Source organism: Muntiacus reevesi, chromosome 3 (genome assembly GCF_963930625.1).
Source record: "Muntiacus reevesi chromosome 3, mMunRee1.1, whole genome shotgun sequence".
Classification (NCBI taxonomy): Eukaryota; Metazoa; Chordata; class Mammalia; order Artiodactyla; family Cervidae; genus Muntiacus; species Muntiacus reevesi.
Genome location: NC_089251.1, coordinates 62,537,115 through 62,557,676, shown reverse-complemented (window position 1 = coordinate 62,557,676; position 20,562 = coordinate 62,537,115). Strand labels below are relative to the sequence as shown.

Genomic DNA, 20,562 nt, shown 5'->3' with positions numbered 1-20,562 from the left:
CAAGGCTTTCAGGGCACAAGTCAGTGCGGTGAGGGAAGTGGAGCTTTGCTATTTTAGGAGGTGAATAGGATTTGAAAAAGTAGAGGAAGGATAGGTCAGGCCTAGGAAGAATCTAGATTTTGTGGGGCCTGATATGTGTGCACTACTAGGTCACTTTTTAAGATAAATAGTGCAGATATTAAATACAAACTGGGGACTTGTAAGGGGCCCAAGCATATGCTTCCTGGCATGTTTGCTTCTAGGAGGGCATTCTGTGTAGATGGCGCAGTGTGCGCCAAGGAGCAGGGTCGAGATGATTTGGGGAGTATAGGCCCCTTTGTACAGAAGACCACAGAAGGCGGTTAATGAGAACGAAAACTTACTGCCACATGCCTTATCCTGCTCCTGTAACTCTGCCTCTGCCATATGGGTCATTCTTAGGGTTTAGGAACTGATAAGTCATCTGACTTTTTCCAAATGCTACTAAGTTCCAGGTGGTAGAAGAAGCTTGAAAATAAAACCTGGATCTGAAAGTGATGAGCCTGGTGGTGACTATGTTTATTTTACTCAGTTTTTTTTTTTTTAAATAAGTGTTAGACCTCAGAGAAATATTTTCAGTGGAAATAGAGGCCTCTCTATATGTTTAAACTGGTCCATGATGCTTTCACAATTTTTTTATGTGAATGGTTGGGTTTTCTCTGCTGGATATGCAGCAGTACCCTTTGTGGATTACTAAATTCTAATTTAGTAAAAAGATTTCAAACCTTGTGCCCCTCGTCAGCTCTTTATAATATTCCCCCAATTAACTTCAATGCTCAAAAATTATTTTTTACTCGTTTAAAAATTATACAGCACTTTGAAGGATTGCCAAGTAATTGGGATTTTAAAAAAACAGCGACCCTAGAAATGGTTGGGGATCTGTAGGCTAAAGAAATAAATTAATGAATGTGTTTAGGATGTGCCAGGATAATAAGGCCCCCAACAATTCCTGGCTGAGAAAATTCTGTACTTCTGCATCCCAGAGGGCAAATCACATCTCTCTCATTCATCACAGTCTTGGGAGCTCCTAATTTTAAACTAGTGTGTAGGTGTCTCTCTGCTCACAATAGAACAAGTGAATCAATAAGAGATGAATAGTTTGGGAAGATTTCAACTGCTTTTGCCCCTTCTTTCATTACACACAGGGCACAGATGAATCAAGGTCAAGAGTTACTTATAGACACTGTGATTTGGGTCCAAGAGAAGCTTTCTCTGGAGTGGCATTCTCTTTAAATGTATTTGCAAACACACAGCAATTTAGGCTAACAAAGGCAATCCGCTTTACTAATAATTTGCTGTAGCAGAAGAGATGCTCAAATGCAGGATTCCAATGCAAAGCCAAAAGGAGAGACTGGAATTTAAAAATCAAAACAAAACACAAGCTAACTCACAAACTTGTATGGCTCTCCTTGTCCTTGCTCCCCTTGGATTTTCCTCATTCTCATACATTTACTGCTCTATCTGGTTAAATCCCAAATTACCACTTCAATTTATCAGCTGGGCATGGTCTCATAGAACAGATCCTAATCCCAGTGTCAGCCTCACTCTACAAGGGCTCCTCCTGCTTTGCAGTGGTTCTGAGTTGCCCTGGATACAGCTCCCTGCCTAACTCGGTGGCCCTCACAGGGGGCGCTTCCAGCCCGCAGGCAATGCAAATGAGTACAGGAAATATTATATTAATTTCTAGGCACTTCAAATAAGAGTTAGAACGAATCCGTAACTAAATTGGTAGGGAGCAGTTAGGTGACTGCCTTTCCAGTCCTGGGTGAGGTGCCTCCCTGCTGATTGACAGGTTGTCGGCTTTTGAGCGGGGGAAGAGGCTGAGAATTTAAACTTCGCTCCCACCAACATTTTCAGTTGAGCATGGAAAAGCTTCGCTGTGGTTTCTTTTAACATCCTGCTCTATTTTACATACACACACGCGCGCACAAAATAGAATTACTTAAATGTACATATATGTATATGTATGTGTGTGTATGTCTGTGTATGTGTATCAGTTCAGTTCAGTTGCTCAGTTGTGTCTGACTCTTTGCAACCCCATGGGCTGCAAGCACTCGGGGCGTTCTTGTCCATCACCAACTTGCTCAAACTCACGTCCGTCGAGTTGGTGATGCCATCCAACCATCTCATCCTCTTTTGTCCACTTCTCCTCTTGCCTTCAATCTTTCCCAGCATCAGGGTCTTTTCTAATGAGTCAGTTCTTCACATCAGGTGGCCAAAGGATTGGAGTGTGTGTGTGTGTATATGTACGTATATATGCATGTGGGCTTCCTTGGTGGGCTTCCCTGGTGGCTCAGTGCTAAAGAACATGCTTGCCATTGAAGGAGATATGGGTTCGATCCCTGGAAGATCCCCTGGAGAAGGAAATGGCAACTCACGCCATTGTTCTTGCTGGGAAAATTCCATGGACAGAGGAGCCTGGCGTGCTGCAGTGCATGGGGTCGCAAAGAGTCAGACACGACTGAGCGACTGGACTGAGCTGAACTGAACTTAGGTCCTACACTTCATGCATATTCTGTGTTTCTGTAATTTAGACAACTGATCTGTCCTTAAATAAGCACTGTCTTCTTTCACATGTTGTGAGTGGTGGATTGTAGGGCAGCGATTAAGTATGTAGACTCCTGCAGCCTGAGTGTCTAAGTTGAAATCTAAGCTCTGTGTGACATTAGGTAAATTTCTTCACTTCTCTGGTCCTTGCGTTTTTCAACTATTTCTATAGTACGGGATAGTTGAAATGGGTGAAGCACAAAGAAGAGCAAGTGCTTAACATAAAGCAGCTGTTATTATTTATTTCTATTGCACATTCTTTAGTCACTTGACTGCCATTTTCCTACTTCCTGGTCTAGCTAACATCTTCTTTTACTTTAAAACTTAGCTTACATTACATATTCTGAAAAAGTTCCCAGACCCTCTTCTGGGCTTCTGTTGCATCCCATGCATACCTCTATTGCTGTGCTTACCTTGATTCTGTGCAGTTGTTTACCTGGTTTGAGCTCTCTAATCTCTGTCCTCTTGGCACTGAGGGGCTAATACGGCTTCTGTAATTGTTGAGTGGTTTGCTTAAGAATGTAAGTAAGTGTTTAAAGAAGACTTGAGCTTGAGCCTGGCAGTTAACTACTTACTTGCTCTGTGGCTTTGGGCAAGACAAAGTGCGTTTTCTCATAGGGTTACTGGAGTTATTAAAGGTATGTGAATATGCTTTCAGCACTCGGAAAATGTTAATTATCTGAACAGCTGAAGATGGGAGTGGTATTTCCACCGGATCGTACCTTACTACATGAAAACCATGTACGTTTCTTGTTCAGCTGTGTGGATGGTGATTCTCAATTGCCTCTCCTCTGAAATATCACAGCATAGACACTCTGGCTGAGAGACACTATGAGCTAGACAAAAGAAAGGAGGCTGGTGGTCCTGAGGCCTGAAGCCTGGTTCTGTTCTGTGTGTGTTCCTGTGTTAGGGAAGGAGATGGCCTCTCTGAAACTCAGTGTCCATACCTGTAGCAGAGGGCTGGTTCCTCCTAGCAATCATAGTCTGTGATCTGTACCATCTGGAGGAATACTGTAGTGAAGGTTACATTCTTAGGTACGCTGCATTGCTAGCCACCTCATCTTTCTTCCTTTTCTGTTTCTACCAAAGAGGAAAAACATCAACCTGGCTACAAAAGTGGTTTCTTCCAAATGCCTTGAAATGTTTTCTACATGGTTTATAACACACTTGTTTTTGTGGCATGAGCAACGAAAGAGAACTTTAGAACTTACTGCTGCTTGAGAAGAAGGAGGGGTGGGATGGGATGATGATGAATGAGAAGCCTCTGGCCTTTCAGAGGCAGAAAATAAATGATATTTTAAGGAACCATCCACCCCAAACTATTTTAGTTTTCATATCATGAAAGAAAAACACATTATAAGATCTGCTTCAGGTAGCAAGTGATCAGAGAAAAATGCAACAAAGTAAATAACACTAACAGTGTCTATTCCTAAACAAGCAAATGGGTAAAAGAAGGACTTGAGAAACTAGATTAAATAAGAAGGAATCTTGGGCTTCAGAAGAGCAAGGCTGGGGGCTTCTCTGGTGGATCAGTGGTAAAAGAGTCTGCCTGCCAGTGCAGGAGATATGGTTCGATTTCTGATCTGGGAAGATCCCAAATGCCGTGGAGCAACCAATCCCATATGCCACAACTATTGAGCCTGTGCCCTAGACTCTTGGAGTGACAAATACTGAGCCCACATGCCACTACTATTGTAGTCTGTGCGACCTAGGGTCTGTGCTTCACAATAAGAGAAGGCCCTGCAATAAGAAGCCCTGAGCACCAAAGCTAGAGTGGCCCCTGCTTGTTGCAACTAGAGAAAAGCCCGCACAGCAGCAAAGCTCCAGCATGCCAAAAGTAAATAAAGAAATAAAATTATTTAGAAAAGAGGAAGAGGAGCAAGGCTAGATCTCAAAGGAGGATCTCTTTTCTAGTGTACTGATTAAGCTTTACTATGTGTATGAGGCCTGGTCATAGGCACTTTTCATGTCTTTTGACTCTATGACATAGGTACTATTACTGTGCCCATTTATCAGATGAAGAAACTGAGGCACAGTTGTACAAAGTAACATAGTAGTGAATAAAAAGGGCACATGAGATTTGAATTCAGGCAGTCTAGCTCCAGAGTCTGAATCTTAACCTACTGCAGTATATAAAAGAGTCTTATTTAATGTTTGGTTGGAAAGATTTCCTGGAAAGGGGGATGGAAGCAGGAAGAGGATCTGTGTTTTAAAAGAAAAAAAAGGGAAAAGTAGAATTTCTAAAATTCTAGACATGGCCAAAATGGTAATTTATGTTCCTAAAGCTTCAAAATGTATGGGGCTTAATTATCCCATATCCTGTATATTCCATCATATGGAAATAAATATCAACTCTGAGAAATGGGTTAGTGCAAGTTACTCTGGAAAATTAATAACCCCTTGTTGTGCATCATAAAAATACTGACATGCAAGGCCCATGCTTCTTCATGTTCATACATCTTTATTATATTGGAAAATTCAGTATGAATGATTTCTTGCCATTAAAATAAGTGAAAAATATAAATAAATGTTGAATCCTTCTTTTCTGTAGAGCACAATAAATTAAAAAAGTTGCCAAAATTGTCAGTGACATTTTCTCTTTTGGTTTTCAAGGTTTGTAAATTTCAAATTACATTACAAAATTAGTAAATACATATAAAATATAAAGCACAGTTTTAATGAATATTTCTGAGTGAACTTGCTTAGAGCTCTCATTCTGGTCAAGAGTTCTCATTCTGGTCAGATTCTCAACACCTCAGATATTACCTTCTACCCCCATCTAGCAACCCAGTCACAACCCAAACCTTCTCCTAAAGCTAGCCTCTACCCTTATGTCAGTTTTATTTTTTAACTCTTTTTAAAAATCCTCAAATATCCATCAAACCACAGAAGCCTAAAAATTGTTTTATTCCATCCCATCAATCCACTGACTTGCTAATTTAATAATCACAAACTCATACTGTGCAGTGCTAGGTTCATAAATAATATTCATTAAAAAGTTACCAATGTTTCAGAAAAAAGGTTATATTGTTTGTTCCTCAGGAATCATTGCTCTTCACTAAGGAAAAATATCCTGTACTTTATGTAACAAAGGCTAGTGTTAGTTGCCCAGTCCTGTCTAACTCTGCAACACCATGGACTGTAGCCCACCAGGCTCCTCTGTCTGTGGAACTCTCTGGGCAAGAATACTGGAAGGAGTCGCCATTCCCTTCCCCAGGGCATCTTCCCAACCCAGGGATTGAACTCATGTCTCCTACATCGCAGGCAGATTCTTTACCATCTGAGCCACAGGGAAGCCCAACAAGGGCTACTATATTCTGTTTGTATTGCACAAAGGACTTTGGAAACCATTGTTTCAATTTTTTGTAGTAAAATTGAAGTAAATATTATTCTCATCTTTTAGTGGTGATAGGTGAGCTAATATCATTATTATTCCTTTTACAGGTGAGGAAATAGAAAATTTTGGGGTGATAGATAAGCTAATATCATTATTTCTACTCTTACAGATGTGCAGAGAGGTCAGGTGAAGTACCCAGGAGCACACAACCAGGAAATAGCCAAGTCTCCACTTCCCACCCTTTCTGCTTGATATTCTTGCTTCTTTCAAAATAACATTTTTAATAGCCATCTTTTAACTCTTCAAAGTAACAGGTAGTTCCCCAGATGCTTTTCATTCAGAAGATTTCTTAGCAGCCCTACTAAGATAGGTAGAGCAGAAGTTTTGAGTCTTGTGTGGTGAAAACGCTGAGGTTCAGAGAGGCAATGTAATTGCACTAAGTCACACATCTAGTGACTTAGGAGCTGGTTTTGAAATGGAGCAGGACTCTATGGTCTTCGCTCATCCCCATGTCCTCTGTCTGCCTTTTGTCTGTGGAAAAAAACTTTAGGCAAAGAATAAGTTTAATAAGAAAAGTGAGAACATGCAGAAACAAAGGTAAATAGTCAAAGGAAAACAAATAATAGCAATGTAGTCATTGAGCATAGTCAAGGATCGTTAGTTCCTCCTCACGGGCTATAGATAATATTCTGAGCCATAACCTGTGAGCTGTTCTATAGATGTTGAAACCCCAGGTGGAGAAGAAGTTAGCTACATGATGACCAGATTCTGCAGCCATGACATAAGCTGCCACAATTCCAAGAATTGGCCTCAGGAAATGGACACACATCAGCCCTGGAACTAGAAACTAGCTGTACCTAAAACAATCAAGATGATGCTGATCAGACCACAGATGCCCAATTTCAAGATGACTGTCAGAGCTGACTGTGCCGTTTCTGCATGTAGCCCTTCCCTCTGCCTATAAAATTTCTTGCCCACTGATTGTCAGAGGGGGCAGTGAACCTTTGGACAGATGTTCTTCCTTTCCCTCCCCTGCCCGGTTGCTGGCATCTGAAATAAAGCAAACTTTCCTTTTCACCAACCTGCCCTTTCTGTTGGCTTCTGAGTGGAGAGCAGCAGGACCCTACTTTCAGTAAAAGTTAGACATCCTTTATGTGGACGCCAGAGTGAGGTGGAGTTGGAGAGGAAAGGGGGACCTCTGAGGGGACATATCATTTCCTGCTCTTTTCCCCTTTGACCTCTGGTGCCTCTCCTGGACCACCTGGGAAGACCCTGGAAGAGGTTGAGACTGAGGTTTGGGCAATTGGCCCTAATGGTGAAAATGTCTCTAGTAGGAAGAGAGAAGAAAGTGGAGAAGAAATCATGAGAGTGAAAAGGAATACAAAAATGGTCCTGAACTTTTAAGTAAGAGACTTATTAGGAAACAGGCTAATATAAATGATGGGGACTGCCTTAGTATCCTAAAAAGCACTGATTACTGAAGAGAATGAAACATATATTGGTTTCAAGGTCAGTTGGATAAAGATATACTTTCATTAAAAAAAAATTTCTGCGTTTTTTTCCTCCAACCCTATTCCTCCTAATTTGAGGATATAACATTTTGCCCTGTTTCATCTACCAGTAACAAGTGAGAACTGGAAGTTGCTATACCTAATCTGTGTTTCAGTATCTGTCTTCTGCCTGTTATGTCTCAAAGAAGCATGTAAAATTCTTTTCACAAGCATTTAAGACATATCTTAATTTAATAAAATAATAAACATCTGCTTTGTGGTGTTTTTAAGAAGGAGAGGAAAATATTGAAAAACCCTTAGGTTGATACAGGGAAACCCAAATGAACTTTTTGGCCAATCCCCTAGAGCCCAATCAAACCATCATAGGGTATTACAGTTCTATAAAGGTGAAGAGACTTCATCAAACAAGTGAAATAAATCCAGGGGGTAACAAATCTGTAATTTATAGTACTAAAAATTTGGAACTGGTAGCTAATTTTAAGTCATTTCTTAACTACAAACATCAAAGTGATAATGATATCAGAGCATTGTCATGCCTCTCTCAAATATTTACTCACAAAAAACCAATAATTATAGAAGCAAGCCAGGATTTTTACAGTCTAGCCTTTGTCTCAGAGAGAATCTTTTTATCCCCTTTTTTTTACACCCTTTCAAACTATTTTGAGATTTTATATGCCTAGACTCAATCATAAAATTGAATTCAGATATAACCTTTTGCTATATGTGGAGCTAATGAAATCACCCCAAAGGTCATTTACTTAAGCAATAAGCACTTCAAATTGATCATGATCAGTTAAACTATCAACTCTAGGTAATGATTTTTTCTCTCCTTTTCTTTTTTCTTTTAATACTTACTCAAGTACCAGAATTAGAAGATCAGTTTGTCCCTAGTGTTTAATATCCAATTTTCCACCAATCAGACAAGACATGCTCTGTTAGATTTATAATACTCTTAAAATGAGTTTTACTTTACAAGTCAAGGTACAATCACCAATTTTGTTGACATATTATTACGAGCTCTGTAAAATCTTAGATAAAAGCCAAAAATGAGATAAATCTGTATATCTCACATCTAATAATTAGATATTGTGGGAAATTTTGAAATATGTAAGGCTATGAATATAGGCATATGCTTGAAAATGAATAAAGGGCACTATTTCAAATTCAATATTTTTAGCTCAGTTTTCAAGATCAATTTTTATTTCTTATCTCTAATAACATTTGGTAAGTCAGACTCTGTGTAATAATATTACATATTATCTTTACCTCAGTCAAATAAAAATAATTGTCAATAAACTCAAAGAACCAAATTTAATGTTATCATTAGTTATATGTAAAAATTTTTTCAGAATTTATAGGAATTGTGACAAAACTTTAGCACTGTTGCTAAATTTGGCTTTAGCTAGTTCTACGCACAATATAATTATTTTATCACATAAATACATGCCACATCACATCTTTATTATTTGGATGGTTAATTTTTGACTAGTTCACAGCATATAGCCCCTTTTCTAGAATATGAGCAGAGAAAATAAGAGGAGAAGAAATTTAAATCATCAACTGTTTCACCTTATCAGCATCCCTGGTAAAGCAGCTGATGGTTATTGAGGTTGGAAAGAATTATTGAAATGGAGTTTGGGGACTATGAATTGAATATTTTTTTCCTATTATGACCTCCATTCTAATGCATCATGTACCACCTACTACTGGGGACAGAGGTCCGAAGAGGAAACTAAGGTTGAATAGATAATGATGCCTCCCACCGAACTAATTGTCTATCTACCTGTTCAGAATCCATTCTCAGATTCTGAATACATGATTTAAAGAATCCTCCACCATTCTTTCACGAGTGAAAAAATGATTGTTTTCTACTTATCAGAAAGCCTTTCCTTGTTTTGTATTCTATCACAGATTTTCATTTCAGCTAAAATGTTTATATTATCAATATGATGATATTGTTTTGGCTCCTTTTTCTTGCATCAAGCAGATTATTTTATGTCCCACATCCAATATATAAGCAACTCCTGTTGGCTTTGCCTTCAAAGTGTCCTGAATCCACTCATTTATGATCACTTTATCTCCAGGTCATCACAACTCCCATCTGGATCACAGCAAGATCTCTTTGCTTTCAATCAGGCCTCTGATCATCTACTTTTCACAAAACAGTAATTCTCTCAAAATGTAAATTAGATCATGTCAACTCCCCACCCCCACTCCCGGCCCCAACCCAATCACACATCAAACAAAATGCTCAGTTCTTACCATGGCCTGTGAGGCCCTGCATGACCTGGCTCCAGGCTTCCTGGCTTCCCACCCCTTTCTGTGATCCAACCACACTGGCCACTTTGCAGCTGTTGAACACGTAAGCATGCTCTCTGCTCAAGGTCTTTTGTTCTTGCAGTCACCTCTGCATGGAAGGTGCTTCCCCCAAATGTGCAAAGTTTGTACCTTCATTTTATCTAGGTGTCCTCTCCAATATCAGCTCCTCAGAAATGCCCTCTCTGACCATCCTATCCCAGGAAGGTTTAACCCTCCTGTTACTCTACATTCTAAAAGTATAGTTAGTTTTCTTTAAAGCACTTATGGCTATCTTAAATTATATTATTGATTAATTGGTTGATGTGGTTAACCATTTTGTTGTCCCAATATGCCTGACTGCTCCAGAATATGAACTCATATAAGTCAAAGATTTCTCTTCTCTCCCCTACTTTCCTCCCCTTTCTTCTTCCTCCCTCTCTTCCTTCCTTCCCTCACTGTTCTATATCTGGGAAGTGCAACTAGTGCCTAGAATATGGAGGCACTTGATGAAAATTTTGTTGGAAGATTATTGTAGGAATTAATTTACTTTTTAATACAGTGTGACAAAAGTATGACACATTTTTTCTTCCAAATAATTTATCCTGATCCCGGGACCTTGCTTCTTTTTTCACTGATAGAAATGCCATCATTGTAACAGTTAATATCCTTTTGCATTTGTTTGCAAAGATTTCTTTTCTATCCTTTTACGTGACTAGTGTTTTGGAACCAGCATCAGGCTGCTTTAATCATTATAGTTTTGTGATGTGTTTTGATAACTGACAGTGTCAATTCCTTCCCAGATACTCTTTTCAAATTTGTATTGATTCTTGCCTATTCTTCTTACTTAGTTTTGACAGGTGATCATTAGAATGGCCAGTTCAAAACAGTGGGATGATCTGAGAGAATAACATTGAAACATATATATTATCAAGTGTGAAACAGATCGCCAGTCCAGGTTGGATGCATGAGACAAGTGCTCAGGGCTTGTGCACTGGGAAGACCCAGAGGGATGGGATGGGGAAGGGAGGTGGGAGGGGGGGTCAGGATGGGGAACACATGTAAATCCATGGCTGATTCATGTCAATGTATGGCAAAAACCACTACAGTATTATAAAGTAATTAGCCTCCAACTAATAAAAATAAATGAAAAAATAAAATACAGTAAAAAAAAACCCACAAAAAAACAGTTAAACAGTTGAATTTTAACTGAAACAATGTACAGCTATGAAAATCTTTTGCATTTTTTTTTTACAATGATGAGTCTTCCAATTCAAGAGAACTGTGTCTTTCCATTTATTTCTTTTCTTTTTTTTTATAGCTCAGTAGTTTTTAATTTTTTTCATATGTGGACCTTTCTCATTATGGTTATGACCTTTCTCATGGCCGTCTATGTACCTTTCTCCCTATGGTTATTGTCTTTTTGATAGCTCAGTAAAGTGTTTTTTTTTTTTAAATTTCTGGACCTTTGTTATTATGGTTATTAGCAACTGTTTTATTTTTATTTTTTTTAATTTTTATTTTTTGCAGCTGTTTTATATCTCACACATTGTGAGTGAGTTCCAGTTGATGTGTTGCTTTATTTTAAGTGATATTTTCCCAATGAACCCCACCTGGTAGTTAGCGTTCTCTCTGTGCTGTAACTGAAGATTTGAGTTCATGTGAGATCGAGTATTTTCAGACAGTCAATTCCTTTTTTCATAATTCATGGTTTTATATTTATGAATTTAATAAACATAAAATTATATATTTCTAAAAATTTCACATTATGATCATTTATCCCTATCCTTGCCACTCCCTGCCCCTTTTATCAAAATATCTAACAGAATTTGTCATTTGTATGTATACAAACACTCTTTGTCATTCAAACAATTTTTCAATTGTACATTCAGAAATACACCATAAATTTAACGCTTAGAAAAGAATTTTCTGTATTGTGTCTGGCAAGGAAACGACTCATTTCCTTTTAAAAAAAATAATAGTCAAATCACTAGACCCTGAGTTATAAAAAAACATAATATAAAAATAAAATAAAATATAAAAATAATTCAGAAGATTACAGTATACTCTTTCTTGTATCATGTACATTTTACTTATATAAATGGCAAAACTCTGTAACATAAGTCAGAAGTAACAACCAACACTTGGACATTGCAGATTCTTTCTTCTTGTTTGTGAAATTTTATTTTACTTCATGTACTGCTATGGCTTTTCATGTGCAAGTACTGTTGTATTCTCAGCTCCAGTGCTGGGCACTCATATCAGATACTGTCTGGAGAAGGTCAAGTGCTCTTATACATCATTTATCCTCATTAATCATTATAAATAGGGAGTTCTGGCTGAAATTATTTAGAGTATAATGTGTGTTATAAATGAATAACAAAATGCTCACCTGCACCTTCTCTTTGTAACACCTTCTTGGTGAGGATTTTTCCCCCATATCAGAACGATCAGTGACCATAATTATGTCCTTTTAGCCTCTATACTCGCTCTTTCCTCAGAGGAAACAGTTGGAGCTTCTGGAATCCAGTATGCCTTTCTTATGTTTCACGAGGCAAAAAATAAAATCCCTCTCTTGCTGTTTGTTGGGTGTATATCCTTCTGCCTTTTTGGATGCCACTCATGATTAACATGAACGGTCGCTTGGATAACTGGTTTCCCGAGACCCTGAGCTTCTGAAGTGGGATGCTGGGGGCGGGCAGTGGGGGTCGGGGAGCACTGCGCTGTAGCCAACGCGAGAGGGCGCCACCTGCAGTAACGCCATGCTCGTTTTTGAGGACGTGAGAGTTGGTGGCTTTAAATTAAATATTAACAGTAAAAAAAAAATGAGGTCTGTGCTGGTTGTCACTGCACAGAGGAGACCTAAATTGAGCTGTGGCCCCGCGGTCCCATTCCGCTGGCAGAGACCGCGCGCTGAGAGGGGCAAAGCCATCGGCCTGGTACAGGGAGGTGGGGTTGCAACTTCATTTTCCTCTGACATATATTGTTGGCTGATTAATAGGCTGACACTAATTTAGGTCTCAGAAGACCGGGTTGTGCCGTAACGGAATAGAGAGGGAAGGAGCTAGGGAGGAATGGGGAAGCCCAGAATGTGGGTTGTTTCAGAATTCGGGCCTAGGGAAACCCAGGGCATCATTTAAAGACCTTACCCGCTGGCAAATTGAAAAAGCCAGTGCCTTAAACAATTAATTTCGCTAATCAGGCAATCTAACTTGTCACACTTAAGTATCTCAGTGTTGACCTGTTTAGACAATATGCCTTAATCCACGGGGGAGTAGTTTCAGTAGATCATGTTTAAGTTAGCTAATTAATATCAAAAGCAGTGTGGAATTGACTAACAGGTAATTTAATCAAAAGATAATTAAGACTATTGAAATTTATAAATTATTATTTAATTAATATTAGTTAATATTATAATTTCCAGTCTGAATTATGCTGATTAAAGGGTTCTCTCATAAATACCACTGAAAATTAATTACAAATTAATATAATCTGCTGAACCTCCTCTTAATGGACTTCCAGCTATTTTTGACTTTTGTAATAAATAAACATTAGACCCCATACTGCATCCCATCCTCCTGAATGTATTAGGTTTTCTAGAACTATTGAGGCCATTAACTCCTTAGATTTCTAAGGGAATTCACACATAGAATAGCACCTTTGATAGCAGAGAGGTTGACTCTTACTCAGACGGAGGCTGAAGGGTGCTGGGTTAGGTTAACAGTGCTGAGGAAGGAATTCAACCCCCAGCGGCTGTTCTGCTGCTTCTCAATGTGGCTCCATCTAATCCTTTCCTAACCTGCTTTAGAGAAGCTTTCCAGAAGACAGTTTTGGGGGAGTGTGCAGGAGATAGTTCTCATATGGAACTTTGTCCTTGGCTTTTCTCTGTGCTTTGCTCCCATCCCTGCCTGAGAGTGAACTCATTAGGAATATTGTGAACCGATTCAGCTGAGTGTGACTGGTGAGCCAGTGAAAATCAGATCTTGTCAAACCAGCCCAGTAGTCTGTGGTGGAGCTGAGTTACGTCTGCAGAGAAGAGAGGAAAAGGCAGGAGAAGTCAGGGTTGGGACTGGATATTGTAATATTTCTTTCCCCTTTTATCTACTGTAGGAAGACAAGCTAACAACAGATCCAGGGGAAATGTTCTTATGATATTAGGGAGTTGACCGTATTTCCATATTGAAGTGGGCAGATACCCTCATGAGACAACTTTTTATTGCTGTTTCTCCCAGTATTTAATTTCTTGACTGTTAGGGGACCTGGAAAGAGGAAATGGAAACCAGAAAGCTGAGCTAAAGGGAACTCTCTTTGGTCATTGAGGATTTGTGCTATTAACCTTTCCTAATAAACTGAAAATGTAGGGGCTTCCCCATCACCCCCAGTGTATAGCATCTAGCACTTTGGGGGTGCCCTGTAAATATAAAATGACCTCTCTGCCTCTATTTATGATGTAGTTAGATGCTGAATGGGATGTCACATAGCCTAATACTACACATAGAAGCCCCTGGCTGAAATGTATATGCAGTAAAGACAGATTTACAGCTGCCTTGAGTTTCCCTTTGAATTTCCAAGATTTATTTGAGCTTAAGCTCTCAGCATTGGTTTGTGCTGCCAGAGCATTCTCCAGAACTCACACTAAAGCAGGGTTTTGGGACTCGTGTTGAATTTCCTTAGATGAACATATGCTTTTGGTCTCTGAAGTTTGTGACTGAATTTGAGGATGATGGTCTTCATTTTGTTTTTGTCATTCACTATGGATCACTATCAAAACTGCTTTTTCTTAATTGGAACATTTTGGGGAAACTAATGAAGGGAAAATCTTGCCCCTTAAAAATTGAATCACAGCTGTAGTAGTAGATAAGACTGACACATTCAGTCCTTAGAAAGAGGCAATCAATGTTGAATGCGTCAGGTGAGTTCATTTCTCGAGCTCAGCTTTAATAGCTTATAAAGAAGATTGATTAAGTTCTTGTCTGATAGATCAATAGTGGAATGAAGCTGAGCTTCCCAGCTTCCCTTCTTAAATGTGGATTTTCAGTATGCTTCGAGGCAGAGAAAAGGCAAACATTTGTGCATTGCTTTTCTCCTTTGGCGTGTTATTAACAGCAGCTATTATAAACAAGCACAATATTTTAAATTACCAGGGTTACTTTATTGAATATTAAATATTTGCAAAAGTTCATTAATTCACTCAACAAATAAGTCTATTTCAGTTGTGCTAGTATGAACGATTCTGGTCTAGATAAAGATAAAAGTGGTGACATCAAAAACTTAGGGAAACTTCATGGATTTGAACCTTGAGTTTCTAAATCTGCCATCTCTTCTGTGTGGTGGATATTAGCTTACAAGTGTATGAAATTTCTGGTTTTATACATTACTGTTATATATTAAAATTGTAAGTTTTTAAACGAAATAATTTCCTTTATTATTGATATAGAATAGAGATGCATAATTTATTTATATATAATATAATAATATAATTTATCTTATATATATTCCTTTATTCAGTCAATTCATTTACATGCTTATAATCAGATTTTTTTTCCCAGTTTTCTTTCTTTTTTCTCTCTTTAAGCTGTGGAATCATGACTGTTAACTTTGAACAGTAAAGTGTGATGTTAGATAATTACGTTTTCCAACAAAGATTAACTTGCATTTATCTATAGAATATTTTTGAATGCTGTAATTCTAATTTTATAAACTGAGCAGATTTTTTTCTGCTTAAGCTATTCTTTTATCATTTACATGTAAAAGGAAATGGCAGCCCACTCCCAGTATTCTTGCCTGGGAAATCCCATGGACAGAGGAACCTGGTTACAGTCCATGGGGTCACAAGAGTCAGACATGACTTAGCGACTAAATCACCACTAAACTTTTTAGTGACTTTCTGGTTCTCTAAGAGGACAGACCTGAAGCCTCCTTTCCTAGCCCCTTATGGCCTTGTGTATTCTGATCTCCAGTTAATCAGCCTCCAGCACCATCACTCCCACGCCCATGCTGCCCTCCAGCCACACTGGACGTCTTTGATTTCTTTAGCTGTCCTTCCTCTTTTCTTTTCTATGTGACCACTGAAAAAAAATTGTTTTCTTCTGCAAGGAGCCCTATCCCTCCATCATCCTACCCTGCAGTTACCTGGTCACCTCTTCCTTAACCTTTGTTGTTTTTGTTTAGATGCTATATTGTGTTCAACTCCTATTCGACCTCTTGGACTGTAGCCCTTTATTCTTCACTTCCTCTGGAATGCCTTCTCTGATTCCTCCAAGGCACATCTTGCTCTCCTGTAGTCTCACATGACATCTTGTGCCATAGTTTGTATAATGCCTTTATTTGTTTAGCTACTTTAACACGTGGGGCTTCCCAGGTGGCCCTATTGGTAAAGAACCCGCCAATGCAGGAGACATAAGAGATGCGGGTTCAATCCCTGCGTCGGGAGGATCTCCTAGAGAAGGAAATGGCAACCCACTCCACTATTCTTGCCTGGGAAATGCAATGGACAGAGGAGCCTGGTGGGCTATAGTCCGTAGGGTTGCAAAGAGTTGGACAAGACTGAAGCAACTTAGCATGAACATGCACTTTATCAGTGTCTGTGAGGCTAGTGACTATGCCTGGTTTTGTTCACCTCTGCAATATGGGTTGAATAGTAATAAACTGAGTTTCTTGCACCTAGTACATATTTATTTAATAATGTATGAATATTGACTATGGTACCACCTTGAACCATCCTTTTGCCTTAATCAGCTTCCCCACCCATTTAAAGAACATTAGGAAATGCAGAAAGCTTGTAGACATGTAATAAAATGCATACACCAACTACTTTTGCCTCTGATTACTGAGTAACTGAGCAGATCTCTTCTTTAAAGAAAGGAGGAATCACATTTTTTTAATGAAAACCATATATTGATGCTTGATTAATACTTAAGTTCCCTCCTGTCTTAGTAAAGATTGGAAAGAAGGTGGTGTGTATATATGTGCATGCATATGTGGAAGGAGAGGGGTTGGAAATGGTGGTAAGAAATGTTGTGTTTGAACACTCACAGTGGAGGGCCAGGAAGAGGAATTGCAGTACATGTTGTAAGAATAATTACAGTGTTTTCCTCTGTGATTTATTGAAGAAAAAGTCTATGAACAATGTCAAGGTGAGATTAAAATACTTTTATACATCATCAAAATAATTCTGCTTTTAAGGGAGAATAATAGGCCAGCAAAAGTAAAAAGTTGTCTCGTAGAGATGGGTGTCCTCTTCACACGTGGAGACATCCTCTTGGGTGCAAAAGGAAGAACAGAATAGAGTATATCACAATAGAATATGTACATTATTGGGCAATATTGGAATGGATTATTCTGAGGTTAAAAGTGACATGTGAATAATACAAGATGTTTTCTAGGAGGGTAAAATTATTTTTTTTCAACATCTTTTCATGATCTCTGTTTACCTAATTTTTCATCTGCCTTTAACTTTTTGAGTTTTAAACCAAAATGCAAATACTTTTCAAGTACAGTGCTTCTTAATTTTCAAAAGCTATGATGAGAACAAGTCAAATGAGTGGAGTGTACAGGGCTTGGATGCTGTCTAGCTCTGCCTTTGGTATTTTGTTTTGTTTTCTAATGACCAGGACAGCCTTTAAAAACCTCATTTCTAAAGTTGCAATAAATACTGAAAACATCATGGGCTTTCAAAGAAAATAAATACTTTAAATTTCCAGAAATATTATTTTAAATAAAATATATTATAACTTGTTTAAAATTACTTTTAAATGATCGTTGTATGTTAACTGAAACTGATAGCATGGAAAGAAATGTTTATTTTTCATCAAAGTTATTTGACACAATAAGAACAAGCATGCAACTTTCAATTATATATTATTCTTACTGACTTTTATTAGTAGCATAAGTATGGTAATATGGTCAGGAAATCCTTGGGATGCAGCTCTTTTCACAATTTCAATGACTTGATAGCCACAGATGGCATTTGTGTTTAGTTTGGAACTTTGTTTTATCAAATAACTTTTGAGGTGAAATCATTAGTCTGATGGCACAGCATAAGGTTTATGATACTAATATCATTTAAAAAATATCCTGTAGAGTGTAAATTTCTAATTAAAAAGACTCAGAACACTTCCCTGGTTAAGTCTTGGTGCTTCCAGTACGAGGGGAGACGGTTTGACCTCAGGTTGGGGAACTAAGATTCCACATGCTGAGTGGCATGACCAAGAAAATAAAAAATAAACAGCTGTTTAAAAAAAAATAAGTTAAAAGGTTCACGAAATAAAGCATTGACTTTATGGAGAGATACCTTTGCCTCCTCCTTTAGACTATATGGACAGAGGAAAAAAACGACAAAGAAGCTTCTTTTGTAATTTTGTAGATGCTTTTAACACTTTTAAAATTTATTGTCATGTTTTAATTACTATGAATTAAAATATGGACAGTAATCTTGGACATATTTTAAGGCCTGTATTTTGTGATCACAGCCTTGTATTTCCCACGCTCCTCTGTCCATGGAATTCTCCAGGCCAGAATACTGGAGTGGGTAGCCGTTCCCTTCTCCAGGAGATCTTCCCAACCCAGGGATTGAACCCAGGTCTCTCGCATTGCCGGCAGATTCTTTGCCATCTGAGTCACCAGGGAAGCCCATACTTCTGCAGCCTTGTATTTACTTAAAAAGCTTTACTGAAATGATGCTAAGAGGGTAGATATTTTGTTAAGTGTTCTAATCAGTTAAAATATATATATATATATATATAGTAAATAAAAAGAGTGGTAGGAAATCTTTGGGTGATGGATATGTTTATGATGTAGAATGTGATGATTTTATAGGTAAATACTTATCTCCAAAGTAATCAAAGTGTACATATTACATATGCACTGCTTTTCTTATGTAAAAGAAAAAAAGCTATAAATTGACTCTTAACAACTGGGAAAATATTCTGTGTGGATGTTTCTCAACTTTATCTGAGTCAATAATCTCTTTATTATAAACATTTTGTAACTCTTCTTATTACCCTGAGATAAAATTTATTTTTAATATAACTTATTACACACATAGATTCTAAAAGAAAACAATGTAATTCCATAATTGTAATTTAAAGGGGAAGAAAAAGGATCATGATTTATAATAATAAATAATATGTATGTCAGGATGTCAATACTTGGCAGGACTACAGCGGAAGATGAAACAAAGTTGGCTGAAACTTGCCCGTGTGTATGTCACCATGACTGACCATCACTGGGAGAGCTTTGATGTGTTAGCTACTCAGATTCAAGACTGACTTTGCTGCTGTGGAATGTGTTACCAGACAATGAATGTGTGTGTGCTAAGTCACTTAGGTCGTGTCCGACTTTATGCAACCCTATGGACTGTAGCCTGCCAGGCTCCTCTGTCCATGGGATTGTCCAGGCAAGAATACTGGAGTGGGTTGCCATGCCCTCCTCCAAGGGATCTTTCTGACCCAGGAATCAGACCCTCATCTCTTATATCTCCTGCATTGGCAGGCACGGAGGGTTTTTTCCTACCACTAGCCTGGGAAACCCTGGTTTGTATAACCTGGGAAGCCCTGTTATAGTGTGGGTGGTGGTGGTTTAGTCGCTAAGTCATGTCTGACTCTTGTGACCCCATGGACTGTAGCCTGCCAGGCTCCTTTGTCCATGGGATTCTCCAGGCAAGAATACTGGAGTGGGTTGCCATTCTCTTCTCCAAGGGGTCTTCCCAACCCAGTGATAGAACCTGGGTCTCCTGCATTGCAGGCAGATTCTTTACTGACTGAGCTATGAGGGAAGCCCCCTGTTATAGTGTACGTACATCTAAACTGGAATCCACTGTGCTTTGAGGAAACATGTTTTGGTTGTACTAATAATAGGCGTAGCAAAATGGCCTGTCTGGGCTATTTTCAGAAGATTTGGAAAAGTCAAATAGCTCCTCTCAAACTAAAGAAATCTGAGATCTGGGTCTTATAGAGAGAAGTGACTGTGAAACAGGAAGGCAGAGGATCCACTGTCAACCTCAGTGTTTCTCCCTTTGACCAGCATACGGTCCAGTTGCTCTGGGTTTTCCGCCGCAGCACAGTCTCCTTTCTCCCACTCGTCCTGCCTCGTTCCCTTTCTCCCACTTGTCCTGCCTCGTTCCCTTTCTCCCACTCGTCCTGCCTCGTTCCCTGGCCCCTGCTTCCGTGTTGTGTGCTCACTGCCTCGTCCAGTGCCCGCCTTCCCACTCTTCATTTTATGACTCACTTCAGGTCACACCTTCTCCGTGGAGATCTGCTCCATACAGCATCTGTTCTGTAATCGTACTGGCAAAGTTTAAGTATTTAATTATTCTCGAAATATTTCCCAGTTACTACTTTACCTTCCCAGTTAAACAGATTAACTGTTACGGAGGAGCAATCCTCTTAAGGGAAAGCGTGGCAGAGGTTCCTTTTGTATCCTTTGCAGCGGTCAGCAACGCCCTTGGCACCAAGTGGCCCTGGGTAAACAGTGAGACATTCATCTGCGGGCTTGACCTGAGAAAGTGTATTCTGATTCAAAAAATTTATTGAATTAATGACAGGGTCTTACTTTCAAAATACCTCCTCATAAGATCTGATGTTTACATCTGATGGTCATGAAAATATCTCACCTCAAACCTATGAGAATATGAATTCCTATCAGTATGATATCCTTTCTCTTTTAATAAATATGTTTTCATGGTAGTCAAGATTTTAGATCTCACTGGGAATTAGCTTTTATCTTATTCCAATATGGCAATGCCATCTATGACTTGCTCTGAGAGATGCCCGCCCTGACATCTCGTCTATAGTTGTGACCCAAAGGGTACTAAGTGATGGCTATGGGGCAACATTAATTATTCTCAGGGATGTA

At 38.7% G+C, this 20,562-nt stretch overlaps 1 long non-coding RNA gene across 1 annotated transcript in view; it reads left to right on the top strand.

The window, feature by feature from the left end:
- Window positions 1–20,562, top strand: part of LOC136162905 (uncharacterized) — a 366,150-nt gene that overhangs the window by 52,343 nt on the left and 293,245 nt on the right. The gene's annotated exons all lie outside the window — the stretch shown is intronic.